Raw genomic sequence first — 17,339 nt, forward strand, 5'->3', positions numbered from 1 at the left:
AGTGTTAGTTTTTTGTGAAACTTTTGCATTTTTGTGCATTTTTATGGTATTGTTACTATTTTAAATAGCCCACCGTTGTACTGCTGAAGTGTTGTCAAGTGTTCCTAGGTGCAAGATATTTCAGGTTTGTGTTGTAGAGAAAATGTGTTAGATAAACTTTATTCAGGCATGAATTACTTTTGTCTGACTATTTAATACTGGTAAATTAACAATATATTAAATAAGGTATCTTCAAACAGAAATACACTTAGTCATGCATGGATTTGCTAATTGTTTAACTAGTCCCATTTTATGGATGATGTCTACTAGAGGATATAAAATTTATTTTTATTTATTTTTCATGGATTTATAAAAAATCTGTTGCATGAATTCATTGAAATTTTTTTCCTTAGTCCCCCTTATTTACATATTTTTGTTGTTTCTAACTTTCCTTTATTGGAGACAACAAAGAAAGTTTCACAAACACTATTGTTAATGTATCCCTTTATTTGCTCAGGATAAATTGCAAGAATTAGAAGTGGAATTGCTAGATCACAGTCTGTGTGTCTCTGACTTGGTCAGACTGCCCTCCAGGCAACTGCTGGTTTACACTCCCACTAAAACTCCATCTGTGTCCCTCTCCCCACACCTCTGCCAGCTCTAGACATAGGTTGCTTTTCAATATCAGTTATATATAGTTACATTTAATTTTTAAAAAATTATTTAATCTGTGTTTACTCTAAAATTCCAAGAGCTTTCAGAGAAATTAAACTGAGGGAAGAATTCCTGGAACTAACATTTCAGAATGATACATGGCATTTTTAAGAGTGATTTTTATTGAAGTGTAGTCAGTTTACAATGTTGTCAGTTTCTGGTGTACAGCACAATGCTTCAGTCATACATGGACATACATATTACTTGTTTTCATATTCTTTTTCACCATAAGTTACTACAGATATCAAATATAGTTCCCTGCTTTATACAGCATGAACTTGTTTATCTCTTCTATATATATCAGTATCAACAAATCTCAAACTCCCAATTTAATCCCTCCCCTACTCCCTCGCCAGTAACCACAAGTTTGTTTTCTATGTCTGTGAATCTGTTTTTGCTTTGCAAATTAGTTAGTCTTTTTTTTTTTTTTTAAGATTCCACATATAAGTGATACCATACAGTATTTTTCTTTCTCTTTCTGGCTTACTTCACTTAGAATGGCAATCTACAGGTCCATCCATCCATGTTGCTGCAAATGGCATTATTTTATTACTTTTTATGGCTGAGTAGTATTCCATTATGTATATAGACCACAACTTCTTTATCCAGTCATCTGTTGATGGACATTTAGGTTGTTTCCATGCCTTGGCTATTGTAAATAATGCTGCTATGAACATTGGGGTGCATAGAGTGATTTTTAATAGCAGTGCAATAAATCCAAGTATCTTTAACTCTTTATTTCTACCAGTTACTAGTTCATACTAACAAAACTGCATCCCTCTTTGGCTTACTAAATGCCTAATCTTTTAAAGTTAACAAAGTTAGATGGACTGAATCAATTAAAAAAAAAAACATTAATTAGGGGGAGGAGGGTATAGCTCAGTGGTAGAGTGCATGTTTGGTGTGCATAAGGTTCTGGGTTCAATCCCCAGTACCTCTATTAAAAAAAATAAGTAAACCTAATTACCTCCCCCCAAAACAAAACCATTAATCATTGCCTATGATGTATCATTCCATAAGATTTTTCCTCTTGATTTTTTCTTAAGGGATGCTTTTCAATCCTAGAATATAGAAGGAAGTATTCAAACATTTAGAAATGATTTAGATTCTAAAGTAAATTGTATTGTTCCACTAAGATTGTGAATCTGCAAAACAGAGCAAAGAAGAGACTGGACTGACTGGGATTACTGAATCAAATGAGGCAAGATCGACCTTGACTGCCAATGAGCATTTTTTTTCAAGGCAGGGAACCCAAAATGAGTTGCTTCTCATGTTTGCATGGCCCTGACAGTCTTAATGTTGCTGTTCGTCATCATTGGTGTAGTCTCTTCCCTTCCACCTAATTGGCAGCACCCATCCAGTGTTGCTTGTGCTAGAGGGACTGGATTGATAGGCCAGTCTTTTGTAACCCATGATTATCGTCATCTCCATTCCCCTTCAGGCTGAGAGAGATACAGACTCTAGGCTGACAACAGTTGAAGTCTTAGAATCGTTTTATAATTGTGTTTTAAAAATACTATCCTATTCTTTTTTTTCTTAAATTTTTAAAAGTAACTGCATAATTCAGGGGGGAAGAAAAAGGAAAGAAGGAAGTGTTTTTTCATCTCAAATTGTACCTTCATTCCCTCAATTCTACCCTCTGTAGTGAACATGTTTTCTATGTAAACACATCCTTGTAGAGATGATCTGTGCACATAAAGCACATGTGTACAAAGGCACACTTTTTAAAATTATAATTGTTACATTGTGAGCACATTGTTCTCCATCTGATTTTAGTCCAGATTGGCCCTTTATGTGATTAAATATAACAGAATGTCCTCAGGTAACACTGGATGATTACTAGTGACTTTGTGTCAGGCACTGTCTAAGCCTTATATACTAACTAAACCTCATAACTCCCCTAAGATAATACTGTTACTTCCTTCTATAAATAAGGAGAAGAAATAAGCCTGAAAAAAGTAAATGAGCTATTCAAACTCACCTAACTGATAATGGCAAAGCCAGGATTAAACCCAGGCAGTTGGATTCCAGAGTCCACTCTCTGATTCATCATCCCTGAGCTTCATAGGTACAGTAAGTGGAGGGTTGTTGAATTAGCTAAGTATCATGTTTAGTAATAACTGTATAAATTGATTGTATAACAAATGGGCAACTTTAGAAGAAAGGAAATGTATAGATGGAATTTTTGACTGAAAGAAAAGGCATGTGGGGACTTTGACGTAGATCCAGAGCACTGTTTCCATGCTTTTAATTGTTCTTTTATTTTAGCTTTTTTGATCTTGGTATCATAACTGAAATAAGCTGCAGCAGCAGGAAGCCGAGACAGTGATAGGCGAGAGAACACGTTCTCACTCCTGGAAGAGGGTGAATCTGGAGTGGAAAGATATAAAAAGGACTGGCAAGTTAATTAGGAGTTGTGAGGAAGCTAATTAACTTGTTCCTAATGGTGAACAGCTTTTGTAGAGTGGGCTTCCATGGAGGGAGCAGGCCCATGTGATGTTCATTTGTAAGGGCTTGGGTTTTGCAAAGCAGCAATTCAATGCAGGAAGAGAATAGTCTTAGTAGAACAGAAAACACAAGGTTGACTAGTGACTGTAAATGATCAAGGTATGGAAAATCAAGTATTTAGCTTTACGTTGTTTCTCAAAATTGTTTATCACATCTTGTGGAAGTAGGGATTGGGAAAAAATGTGTGGTATATTAAAATTACATTTTTATAGAAAGAATCCAAATTAGATTTCTCTCTCCCCTCTCCAGAGACACTACTGGGGTGGTCTAACCTTTTGACCTAAGTATCCAGTCCCATGGTGCCATCTGGTGGCATCTGTTGCAATTTGAGGCATAGGGCCTTTGGAAATGCTCAACTTCTGTGAAAGAATGTTATTTTCAAACCAAACCTACAAAACGAAAAATGGCAGGCAGGCTTGACAGTAGAGAGTACCAGCAATGGAGGCTTGGTCAACTTTCCAGTTGTGGCTGATGGTGACCTTGACCTGTTTGAATTAATTCTAGCCTTTGAGAGGAATGCATTTCTCTGGATACTTTTCTTAAAAGGGACAGTATTTCTATCAACATAAAGAATATAGGGAAAAACAAGCCAGTTTTAGGAAAGCCAGGTTGATATATTGGCCAGCCCCTAGGGGGATGAATTATGATGTCTTTGGTTTAATTTCTAATTTTCAGATATGACTGATGTAACACACATTTGAGAGTAAGATAAAAGTAATGAGAATATCTGGAAAGCTACTCATATGTAGAAACACATAGACCCTGCTCTGTATCTTGTAACCAGGAGAACTAGCTAAAAGATAAAGTAGTGTTGTATTCAAGTTTGGGGATGTTCCAAAGAAAGACAGGCAGGAAAAGGAGTGAAGGAATCCAGAACACTGGAAAATACATCTTTGGCAGGACTGGATGTGGAGTTCAGACAGGGCCGAGAAAGAAGTGAAACCAGAGTGGGCTGATGGACTCCAGTGTGGAAGATTGCCGTGACGTTGAAGATGAGGACTCACAGGCACGAGAAAGGCAGCAGGGTTAACTGAGCCTTTCGGGAGAGGGTTTGAGAGATTCAGCATCACGCAGAAGAACCTCTTAACAATGAGGTCCAAGGCGTGGCCAGGTTTTGAGAGGTTCATGAAAGAGGCAAAAAGAACAGAGTTGTATTTAACCGCTAGCACCATTCTATGCTTTTTCACATATGTTATCTCATTAAATCTTCATAGAAATTCTCTGATATGTGTAGTGATAGCCCTGTTTTATAGATAAAACACTCAGAGAAGTAGACAAGTAAACTCATCTGATGTTACATGAGTATTAGGTTACAGAACACTGTTCCAAAGACCCTGCTATTTCTACCACATTTCATGGTGAAACCAGAGTTGAGGAAGGTTCTTAGGATGGATATGAAGTAAATGTTCAATATGCTTAATAATACTAGCACGTCTTGGTGGTCAGTGGGTATTGATCAAAGCATGTTAAAGTGGACAAATACAGCTGCTTTCAACTAAAAGGGGTAGATTGACATTAGAAATGAGAGAATAGGCAGTGAGCAAGTGAAGCAGTATTTGAAAATAATCCCCTGAATTTAGGAACATAGCTGCTGCTTTTCCTATGTAACGTGTTCTTCAATACATGTGAGTCTGTGATAAGATAAATGAGGTCTTCTGGGTATTCTAAACCTCAACTTTTCAAAACAATTTATTCTATGAAAGAAAAGTTGTTACAGTGTTTCTTAAAACCTGTGACATAGAACATAAGCTATGGGCAATGTTAGTAAGTGTTCTGTGGTAAAAGGACAGAATGGTTTGTGACTTGACTGAGCGGGTTTTCTGGTTACCCTTTATGCCTCCTAGAAACTGATGGTGCACATTACCTTGGTAAAGGCTCTGAGTCTGTTGAAATTGTTGAAACAATTATTGTTGAACCTTTTTGATCTTAAAGAACTTTTCCCCCCCTTGGAATGCATATAAGATTTATCAGGTTTTTTTTTTTCACTTTGGGACACATGATGCCGAGTAAGATTCATAATTGCTCTTCACTAGAAGAGTCTTTAAGGAAACTTGTATTCATTTTTGCTCTACAACTAACAATGTTAACAACCAAATACTATGCAGATCAAACTTTTCTTTTTTTATGAAAAGATGAGTTTGTGTCACAAACTTATGATTACCCAGGAGAAAGGGGGTGGGAAGGGATAAATTGGGAGTTTGAGATTTGCAGATACTAACTACTGTATATAAAAATAGATAAACAAATTGCTTCTGTATAGCACAGGGAACTATCTTCAATATCTTGTAGTAACTTATAATGATAAATATGAAAAGGAATATACATACGTGTACATATGACTGAAACTTTATGCTGTACACCAGAAATTGATACAACATTGTAAACTGACTATACTTTAAAAAAAAAGAACTTCATTTGGAGTGTTTTTTTTTGATAAGTTTGTTTTATTTCCAGCCTGAAGAGATGGTATCCAGCACCACACACACTCACGTGCACACACACCCACGTGTACACACCCATGTACTTCATCCACCTGAACTTGCCTGACACACTCCTTCCTCTTAAATGGCAGGGACAAAGCCGTACTTGGCAGTCCCCAAGTTGCTGGTTACATTAGTTAAATTTGGTCTTTCAGAAAGAAGACAGCTGCAATTGTAAGAAGCTGAGTCCTTAGCCAGAGGAGAGTCCTAGAGCTAACAGCCACAACTTGAAATACATGCAGATCCCCCTTCCCAGGGGCCGCTCTTGAGACTCTCTCCCTCCAGAAGTTGAGTTCCAAGAAATGGTAAAGGAACTGGTGGGGTTTCCTAGTACACTCCCCATCCAATGAGAACTCCTTCCTGCCCTTTCTAGAAGCTGGGAACACACCCACTTGCTCTCCTCCCTTAAGGAGGCTTCCTGCAGCCTTGTGAATGTGGAACCCACTGAAATAAGCCCGGTCGGTTCTGCCCTCCTGTCTAAGTGAGGTGCAGATACACTGGCTATGCTGGAAGTCAAGAGTATTACCTTGCTCAAAGGACTCCTGTCCCAGAGAGGAGAGGCATTGGGAAGGGGTGGAAACAGGATGGTTGCTCATCTAAGGATCTCAGTGGGGAAAAAATTTGGAGTTATTTTTCATTGGAGCTCTATTGTCTCCTCTTCTGTTGATGATCTGAACATTTTAATTGATCACATGCTTACGTGGTATCAAAAGATTAGGCAAGAAGCATACCTTAAAAACAATTTATATTTTAAAAAAATTTTAGCAAGTCTGAATGTTATCCAATGTGTTTGTCCTGAATAACATTTATTAAAGGGAGGAAAGAAAAGAAAGGAAGGAAAGACGATAAAAAGAAAGTATGAAAATTTAAGAAATTATAGTTCACATTAATTGTACCATCTTTATCCTCTGCTATGAGAAAGATAAGGCATCAGCAAGATTTAAAAATTGTTGCCATATTTTGAGTGATGTTGAATCACATGAGCTTACAAAAAGAAAATCTTTAAGTCAGGAAAGTCTATGGGAACGTGATTTTATTCTAAAGCTGGTATTATTGGCTTCTTGCCTCGTATTATTAGTCCAGTTACCTGAGTGGAAGAATGATACCTGTCATCATCCTATTTCCCTTTACCAGCAGAGGGAGCTGGAAGGTCACTTGCAGGGCACAACACTGATGGTCAGTGTTAACATGCAGTAGTATCCAGCTGTCTTTCAGGGAGCTTCATTATCAGATCACTTCTAGACACTGATAGGCAAAGCATGTTGCTACTGGAAAGTGTTACTGTGATCTCAGGCTTTAACTCATGTGACAAGAAGAGCATTAGTTTATGCAATGCAGTTTATGATAATCCCAGAGCAATGGTAGAATTTACAGCATAATCAAAGCTGATGTTTGACAAGGAAGATCTTTACCTCATAATAAATGAGTTGACTCTCAATTTTGGACAAATGTCCTATTCAGACACTGTGGTTAGCATGCATATTTTAAGTTGGTGAACAACCATTAAGTGCCTGGTTTTTTCAATTTAAGTGGCAGGTTTTCCAGAGGGCCTGACCTGCTCAAATTTAAATTAGAAGAGAGAAAGTCCTTTGTATTCATCAGCTTTCAATTTTACTTGGAAATATACTTGATGGGAATGGACTGAACTTGTGGGTGATGCTTTTTTTCTTTTAGTTCTCGCCCACCTTTTACAGATCTATTCACAAAACTATAGATTATTTATACCATTTTTCTTATTTCTCCTGCCCAATATTCTCAAATACACAAAAGAACATAAAGATCTTTTATTAAATATAAATTATGGCAGTATATGCTGGCTCCAAAAAAAAAAGGACAAGAAGAAACAGGTGATCTGTTGCATGTCAAGTAAAATGATTTATTTGTTTCTGAAAATTTAACCTTTTAAATGTGCTTTTATTAAACAGTCATGCCATACAAAATCTTGAGAAACTGATTAGTTTATGAACACTACTACATTGATTCATTTATTAATATTGTTGTATTTATTATCCTAGAAATGTTACTTAAAAACAGAGTAACAGAGTTCAATTAATTTTTCTCTGTGTCCCACTGCTATTTAGCCCAGTTACTTGGCATTTTGAACAATATGAAAGTTTATAACTAAATGGAAATATAAGAGCAATACTTAGTCTGGTGAAATGCAAATTATTAAGAAAACAAAATAAATGTAGGATTTTTTTCCAGAATGTTAATTTCATTGAAATTAAAAATTTTATGCTGCATTTTATTCTAGCAGTGTAACTACTTGTGTATTAATTTGCTTGGGGTTTGCTTTAGTGTTGGAGTCAATTCTGACTTGAGGTTTGTATGTGTGTGTTTTTCTAAATGTCTTTTCTTTTCTTTTTCTTTTTTTTTTCTTTTTTTTTTTTTTTTTTAACTGTGTGGCCAATGTTCATTTTTATATACTTTTGTGTCCAAGAAAGTTCGGAAATGCTCTTTCTAGTTAGGTAGACTCAAATACAGAGGCTGCATTTTAATGAGAAAGATTGTGTATTCAACTGTAACAACTATCTCAGTATAGTGTTGGGTCAGACCAGTGGTTAGAGTAGCCTTGGAAATCTCCTAACCAGGATAATAACAGTTGTGGCTGTCTAATTACCTTCCCAAACAAAGCTGAGAATATGGAGACCTGGTTAGAGGAGAGGGTGGGACTATTTCACAGGAATCACACTGAAATAAAGGATACTCAGGAGCAGAGACAGGAAATGGATGAAGGAAATGTCCATAGAAAGGAGTTAGCAAACAGCAAATTCAGGTAGTCAGCAATGAAATGGGAACCAGCAGTGAAAAATCAAACCAAAAGCAAGTAGGTTCCAAAGGAAATGATTTCCACAGGAGTAAAAACTGCTCAACTTAAACTCATCGTGTAATCTTTCTTGAATTAAATAAAATGCATTGAAATCACTACTGGAGCCATTAAACTCACTAGACCTCAGCTTTTCAAGTTTCATCTAGACAGTTAAGAGTCTCACTAGATTAGTAGACTAATGTACACTAAAACTCAGGAAATTGTTGTCTATTAGATCATTTTAACCTATATTTTCAGAAAATGCTGCATATAAAATGACCTCATAGAAAACAATGAGAAAAAGACAGACATACCTAAAGATGTACAAACGACAATAATAATAAACACACAAAATGATGCCTAGTCACACAAGTAATTAAATGGAAAATGAAGCAATGCATATTAAATGTATTAAAATAGAAAAGGGTGGCAATATCTTGTGCTAGTAGAAGTGAGGATAAATGGTCAGATTCCTGTACTGTTGGGAGGAGGACACAGGTTTCAAAAAATCCTTCAAAAATACATATCTTTCAGCTTAGTATGTTTTTCATTTGGGAATTTATTTTAAAGGACTCATCAGAACAAATGTATAGACATACAGACAGATGTTCACTGTAAATTACTATGCAGATTTTTAAAAGATTATCTTCACATAAATATATAAAGAGAAAGATGAAAACGTTTTAAATGCCAGCAAATTACATTAAGTGAAAAAAAATTTCATATAGTATGCCAATATTTATAAAAATGTGTGGGTTCATACTACAAAATAAAATGCTCATCAGCATTATGTTCTATATTAGAAACTCTTCTAAGTGTTTGATATATAACACATTTAATCCTGATCACTCTGAGAAAGACACTATCACTGACAGATACGGAAGCTGAGATAGAAACAGACAGAATCACTTGCCTAGATAGTAGTAAAACAGTCAAGATCTGAACACAGGCACTGTGACTGCAGGGACCATAATATTTATTTTTACTTTGTTTTATTTTAATTGAAGTACAGTCAATTGTAATGTGTCAATTTCTGGTGTACAGCACGAAGTCCCAGTTACGCATATACATACATATATTTGCTTTCATATTCTTTTCCATTAAAGGTTATTATAAGATATTGAACATAGTTCCCTGTGCTATACAGGAAAAACTTTTAAAATCTATTTTTATATATAGTGGCTAACATTTGTAAATCTCAAACTCCCAAATTTATCCCTTCCCACCCTCTTTCCCTGTTAACCATATGATTGTTTACTATGTGTGCGAGTCTGTTTCTGTTTTGTAGGTGAGTTTATAGTGTCCTTTTCCTTCCCTTCCCTTCCCTCCTCTCCCCTCCCCTCCACATATGAGTGATATACTGTGGTATTTTTCTTTCTGTCTGGCTTACTTCACTTTGAATGACATTCTCCAGTTTCATCCATGTTGCTGCAAATGGCATTATTATATCTTTTTTTTGGCTGAGTAGTATTCCATTGTATAAATATACCACAACTTCTTTATCCAGTCATCTGCTGATGGACATTTAGGTTGCTTCCATGTCTTGGCTATCGTATCTAGTGCTGCTATGAACATGGGGGTTCATGTGTCTTTTTGATTAAAGTTCCCTCTGGATATATGCCCAGGAGTGGGATTGCTGGATCATATGATAAGTATTTTTAGTCTTTTGAATAATTTCCATGTTGTTTTCCATAATGGCTCCACCAAACTACATTCTCACCAAGAATGTAGGAGAATTCCCTTTTCTCCACACCCTCTCCAGAATTCATTATTTGTGGACTTTTGAGTGATGGGCATTCTGACTGGTTGAGGTGATACCTCATTGTAGTTTTGATTTGCATTTCTCTGATAATTAGTGATATTAAGCATTTTTTCATGTGCCTGTTGGCCACTTGTATGTTTTCATTGGAGAATTGCTTATTTAGGTCTTCTGCCCATTTTTGGATTGGGTTGTTTGGTTGTTTTTGTTATTAAGTTGTATGAGTTGTTTACATATTCTGGAAATTAAGCCTTTGCTAGTCACATCATTTGCAAATACTTTCTCCCATTTTCTAGGTTTTTTGTTTTGTTTTGTTTATGGCTTCCTTTGCTGTGCAAAAGCTTATAAGTTTATTTAGGTCCCATTTGTTCATTTTTGCTCTTATTTCTACTTACTTTAAAATAGAGATACCAAGGTGTTAGAACTTTTCTCTAGCTTATAAAATGATTTTTGTCATTTTTATTCATGCTTTTTGTATTCTCTGAAAATTATATTTAGGCATTACTTTTCTGTTAAAAACATTACAAAGCTAACTACATGTTAGGAGAAAAATAATTGCACATACAGGCAAAGACAAATGTTGAGTCAGGTCTAGTGATTAGTGGATGTCCCTGACAGTGTAGAATTAGAAATGATGATGTCCCCGAGGTTTATATTTCTATAGGTTTTAACCAATTTAGTCAATTTGTTAATTAATTAATTTATAAACAGACTATGAAGATAAGGAGGCTCTCAATATCAAACTGAAAAATTATAAATGTGATTTTACATTTGGACGTGTTTACACCATTTAAACTGCTTTGGACTTTATATGACATTTTACAGTGGTGTGTAAACTAGTGCCTTTTGTTAAACCAATATCCTTAATATATTAAACAATAATGCATTTGGAGTGGAGAGGCCATGACCTTTATTTAACTTGATATTGCACTGCTTTTTCTAATTGTTGTGATTTTTAATAAACTGACATTTTTAGAGACAGGAAAGCATTTTAAAAACCTTTCCAATACTACTTCTCAGCCCCCAGAAATGCTGGTGGTTAAATTAGTCAGAAAAGCATTAAAAAAAATGCTTCAAATTAAAAACCCAACTTAAAATCTCTTTCATCAGCATGTTACTCATCCATAGCAACATAATACAGGAGGGGAGAAAATACACACTAAGCACACAATTGACAAATAAGCCATTTCAGGTAGAAATGTGCTGCTTCATTTATTTCTTGATGAACAAAATATGTGAATCAGCAATAAAAAAATCATTAGACTCACTCCCTCCTCCAGAATAAGAAAGAAAAGTTGAAGTCTAGGGTGTGAAAGTACTACATCAGAAATAATTTTTCTTATAAAATAGGAGATTCCTTTCCAGATATTTGCAAGAGAAGAAACTAGAAACTGGTACTGGTATATAATAAGGAAATTCATCCACGTATTCTCTTTAAAGATAGGTTCCAGTTTAATTAAAAATACTGTTTTCCCCTTGCCTGTGAATTGTCTAAATAAAATACTCCCTGGGCTTTGAAAAGTGCTGACTGCAAGATATGTGAGTTGAAACATCACAAGGAAGTTCCCTGCAAAATTATTTTCTGTAAGATTTGACCTAGATCTGTCAGAGAAATGTCTGTGACTTAATTCCTTTATTAAGCTTTTAGTTAACACGAGCAATGTAACCACCATCATATAACAGAAGATGAGAGAAATGAAAAGCTTCAAACCATTAACATACTGCTTATATACGCAATAGATTCAAATCATTCTGTAAAAGATAAAAGTAACGATTATCTATGCAGCATAGTCTACAGAAAACGAAAAGAAAATGGTGCATGAGTGTAACGTGAAGGTATAGCTCTCGATTGCTCCAAAAGTTCTATTTCAGGATCATTTAAAGTGCCCTTCTCATCATCTCCATGGCTGAAAACCTTGCATCCTCCTTTTTGCTCTTGTTTTCTTATTTTAGAACATATTATGTAAGTACACCGTGAGATTGGTTGTACTTTGAAAAGATCCTCACACCTATCTCCACCTCGTCCTTTCTGCTTGAGTCCAGCACTCTCCCCCTCGTCCTTTCTGCTTGAGTCCAGCACTCTCCCCCTTTGCCATGGCTGGATTACTTTGTTTCCTTGCCTCCACTGAATTCCAGGCATTTGCCTCGTATCCATTCTTCATTTTTCTGTCCTGTGTCCTAAAGCATTACCTGATGTTTCTCACCTATGTTTAGAGTTATAAGAACTTCTATTGCCTATAGCACCCAGTTTATTTTTTTCTGACAATCAGATTTAACCTAATTTGCCTTTACCTCATCTTGATAATCCCCTAATTCCCAGCACATTGTCTTCACCAGTCAGGGCAGGTGGCTCGTGAATTTGTACCATACCCTCGGCCTGCGTGCTCTGTTTAGTTCTCACATGTGTCCGTGTTCATACCATTCTCCTTGACTATATTGGTCCCCTTGTTCTTTGCTTCTTTATATACTCTTCTAGTTCTGGTTCACTTCTACCCCTTCTCATCTCTATTGAGCCCCTGTTGCAAATATAATAAGAATTATGCAGTTGAAAATGTAGGTACAGAGAACAAACTCACGGTTACCAGTGTTACCAGGGGCAATAAGGGGGTGGGAGAGTGGGAGGTACAAACTATTGGGTGTTAAGATAGGCTCAAGGATGTGTTGTACACCACAAGGAATATAGCCAATATTTTCTAGTAACTGTAAATGGAAAGTATCCTTTAAAAATCGTATACAGATAAAAAATAAATTTTCAACTGCATAATTCTTAATTACATCTTGTGTTTGTCCCCATTATTATATGTCATTTGTAAGATCTCTGAGAAGAGCTACCAGTCTTTTATATTTATGAACATATGTATATAAAGAGTTATTCTATGACTTTTCCCTTTATTGAATGAGTAAATATTTTTCAATAAATCAGGCTGATTTGATAACTACCACATAAATCCATGGTGCCAATTTTTTACCTGTGTATATAAGTTTGTACATAATAACATGATAATATAGTTATTTGAAGACATTTAAAATACATTTGTTCTTGAAAATGCAGTGTCCATCTGCTAGTCATCAATAACAATTGAACTGATTATTTAAGACTACCTGACATATAATTCTGGCTTAAAAAGTATCCCTGACTTTCAGTAATTAAATAAACAAAATTTACTGTGACTACATGTGTACAAAATGGATGAGAAGATATTGAAGGTATATAACTAAAAACAGAATAGTTAAACAAGAGCTTTTTTAAAAATTGGCTGTTAAAGTATGGACTAAATTTGCTAAATTCAGATGTAAAAAGGTGAGTTACTCAGATGATAAGCTCTCATTAGAAAGAAAACCACTGAGTAGATTACAATGAATATTAAAGAGAACATTGATAATGTATGCCTCGCTGATTTGAATCTTTAGGATGGTGATTTGAAAACTAAAAGTCCATGTTTATGCATGTTGTTCTTTAATGAACTGAATAAAAATATGTGACAGATTACAGGCACTTTCAGCATGTGAAAGTAAGCCCTACTTTATTTCAACAAGGTATATCATTGCCCACCTATGATTCCTCTCTGATCTTGGGTGAACCAAACTTCAGTGAACTTCGTCTACATCATTTATTTTCCAAATACAATTGGGTGTATAATTAAATTTTCACAGCTGAGAAAAAAGACTTTGTTCTTTGTCTTTTTATACCTGTATCATACCTTGTGTTTAGCGGTTTGCCTTTTTCAGAGCATTTTGTATGCATTATTGTATTTGATTTCTTGGAGATATTTAAGGAAATAAATGATTATATTGTAGGTATGAAGCTGAGGCTCAGAAAAACTAAATTACTTATTTTGGACCATATATAGTGGTGTATACATGAGTCAATGAACATCTGACTTCCAGGAGGTGATCCCATGTCATAGCTCATCAAAGATTTAGGCCTAAAACATACTCAAGGTTTAGAAAGAAACGCATTTCAAACTTTGGACCCAGACACAATCTCACCCATTCTTGTCTGACACAGAGCAGCTCTTAGTGAACAGAGGGAGGAGTGAGATGATGAGAAAGAACAGACTGTGCTTCAGAAAATGTCTTTGACTATAGTGGTGCACCTGGAGGGCTGAACTGTGCCAGGAATGACCCCACGGTTTGCTGATGGTGCCAAAAATGAAAACAGGGGCTTTGACCTGAGATAAAGGCTAATGCTCCCTCTAATGTCTATAGGTCGTGAGTCAATGACCCTGTTCATTGGTTAACAAGTTTTGAAAGCTGAGTTTATTGTTACAATCAAATAAATAAAACTCAAAACACAATTGTTCGGACACTGGGATGCATAGTCCTGGTGGTGCTGCATCGTAATTACAAAGGGCTAGAGAGTTGGGAAGATCCAGTAAAAAGTTTCAAGTTCTTAAGAATTGTTTGCATCCTCAAGCCTAGGTGAGATGGGGAGAAGGAAAAAAAATCTGGGCTTCCACAGAGATCACTTATGTTGATTTCTGTAATCATATCTTCTCTTTTATTCTACTTAATTGTATTAATTTTAATCCATAATTTCAAAACTACTTACTGAGCTTTTCTGTCTCAGACACTGTTTCTGTGCTGAACGTATGAATGGGACAAGCTTTATGTATCATAAGAGAAATAGCTGCTTACTAGATGCCTGATGTATGTCCAGTGGAGTTCCAAGTGCTTTATGAACTTTTCTCTCACAAACTCAAGAAGTTGCTTCTATGATTTTATCAATTTTACTGATGCAGTAACAGGCGCAGAGATCTGGGGTGGAATTCAAATCCAGACATGAATTAAATAAGTTTGTGATGGAAAAGTTCGGTTAACTGCCTGGCATATTATTGGTATTAAAGAGCTAGCAACAAAATAATGCTCAATTTAAAATATTTAATTTGGTAAATTAAGGTGTTAGATTCAGGACTTCTGTTTCTGAAGTTCCTACTAGCATAATACCTGAATAGATTTTTGGAGTCAGAATGTGTTGAGTTCTACATCGAGATAAATGACTTGAACAAGTTAGAGAAATTGTCCCAAACTCAGTTTTCTTATGTTAACAATGAAGGGATAATATACGACTTACAGTGTTGGTGTAAGGAATGATAAAGAATGGTACAGACAACGTTGTGGGTATAGACTTGATCTTCAGTAAATACTGGCTATTATTTTTATTACACTAAGTTCAGAACAAATCTTTATTAAATTTGAAGGACACTGGTTTCAAACCCCAGACTGATCTCCACTTTATTTTGCTCACATTCTTATTAATGTCCTTGCTTCTATTTTTACTTAAATGGATCCATTAGGATTCTGTGATCAGTAATTTTCATATTAAATCTTCTCTCCCCCAGATTATAGCATGCAAACTCTTTGAAATCGGCTTTCCTAAAATTTAGCATTTAAGTCTGGCAAATAGCTATTGGCTTCTTCTTTTAGTGTTACCAATAGTTGCTTTCTCCCAAGGTTCCCTATTATCCTATGAAAGGTATATTCTATCAGCCTCATTTTTGGTTCCATTTTATAATCCCAAGCTTGTATGTGTGTACAACTGTGTGTGTCTGTATTAACCTTTACTTAAGTACTTTTGTGGGTTTTTTTTTAATGTATCTTGGTAAGTTTCTTTAATAATTTTTGAATCAAGTTGGAGTACAAACAGAATGAAAGACCTTGGTTAACTGTAACATCATGGAATTATTTTCACTTCCCAAGTTAGCTGCTTTTTCTTTCAGTGCTTTAGTTTTGAGTCGCTCATAGATCAATCACTGAAATGCAGGGGTCTTGCCTATAAAGTCGTGTTGCTTAGACAGCCCAGTGTAGAAATTTGATCTTAAGGTAACCACCATACTTAAATAATTAATTTTATATTTAAATCAAAGATAAAATAGTGTGTTTGGAAAGATACTTCTCAACTTTGATCACCTGATCTGTCTGCTTGTTTGCCTGCTGGCGTTTGAAGTTATTCTTGACAATATATTCAAAATTAGTGAGGTAACTTGATGAATTCTGATAGAGGTAGATAGGAAGAGAGAGAACTCAGGAGTACTTGGAAGTGTAAAGGTGAATTAGAGTTATTTTTTTCCACAAAGTTTTCTGTTTCCATAGTGTAGTAGTTATCATGTTCACCTCACAGAAACTTCTTTCAAAGCACATTGCATTGAGTATGAAGCACATTTGGACATCTTTGGTGATACAGATTTCTCAACACACAGGGCAACATTTTCTAAATTCTTCATCAATAGAAATCTGAGTGTAGAAATCGGAAGTGTGACTTTGGCTGCCGGTGAAAATAAAACCATAGCTCATTCTGATTTTGTCAAAATGCCTTTTTCCCTCTCTCAGAAGTAGGACAGTGTTGCAATCTGGTCTTCTTCCTTAAAGAAAACTTAGAATGACCTCAACTTGCCACATACTCCATATGGTTTAAGGGAATTTTGCCTGAGTGAAGAACATACATATTTCCAGTAAGAAAAAATCAAGAATTTTGCATATGTATATATGTATTTGAGCTTAAGGTGTATATACTTATTTAACCTTTTGTGCTGTAAAATAAGACATCAAATGAGGAAGAAGCACCTAATTTGTTGAATCAGATCAGTTTCTCCCAATGATTATATATCTTACATAGCACAAAGATTGCATGCATATGAATGATTGCCTTTGATTCACTTTATGTTCCCTTGCGATTTAAATCTGCATGTTTTTCTAATAGTTTTTTTTCTATCTAATAGTTTCTATTTTCTAACATTTTATGATTATGACCTTGACTTATTTTTTTAAGATCTTTAAATGTCATGACAAGGTATTACAACTCTGACAACAATTGCTGTTAAATTTGTTTAGCAGACACGGTCTTTGCTACATGTCCAAGCTCTAAATTGTCCCAAAGTGGTGAAAAGCTGGTCAGTATTGAATGATGTTTGAAAGTGGTAAAAATCTTAGGATGATTAAATCCAGTTAATGTGCTTTAACGTTAAACCATTGTTACCTTCTATTCTTCAAAGTCAGTTTACATGTACTATTTTCGGTCCATTCATCCTGGTGGTTGGTTAACAACTATGTGCAAGAAAATATTCTAGTCTCAGGGAGTCTAACTATGTTT

General features: G+C 35.3%; 1 protein-coding gene and 1 non-coding gene across 5 annotated transcripts in view; both read left to right on the forward strand.

Moving 5' to 3' along the window:
- PTPRD (protein tyrosine phosphatase receptor type D) overlaps positions 1–17,339 on the forward strand; it is a 1,875,536-nt gene that overhangs the window by 547,942 nt on the left and 1,310,255 nt on the right. The window lies entirely within an intron of this gene.
- TRNAT-GGU (transfer RNA threonine (anticodon GGU)) lies at positions 1,561–1,633 on the forward strand. Its single transcript has one exon. It is a non-coding gene; the product is annotated as a tRNA-Thr (tRNA).

This window comes from Camelus bactrianus, chromosome 4, assembly GCF_048773025.1.
Source record: "Camelus bactrianus isolate YW-2024 breed Bactrian camel chromosome 4, ASM4877302v1, whole genome shotgun sequence".
Classification (NCBI taxonomy): Eukaryota; Metazoa; Chordata; class Mammalia; order Artiodactyla; family Camelidae; genus Camelus; species Camelus bactrianus.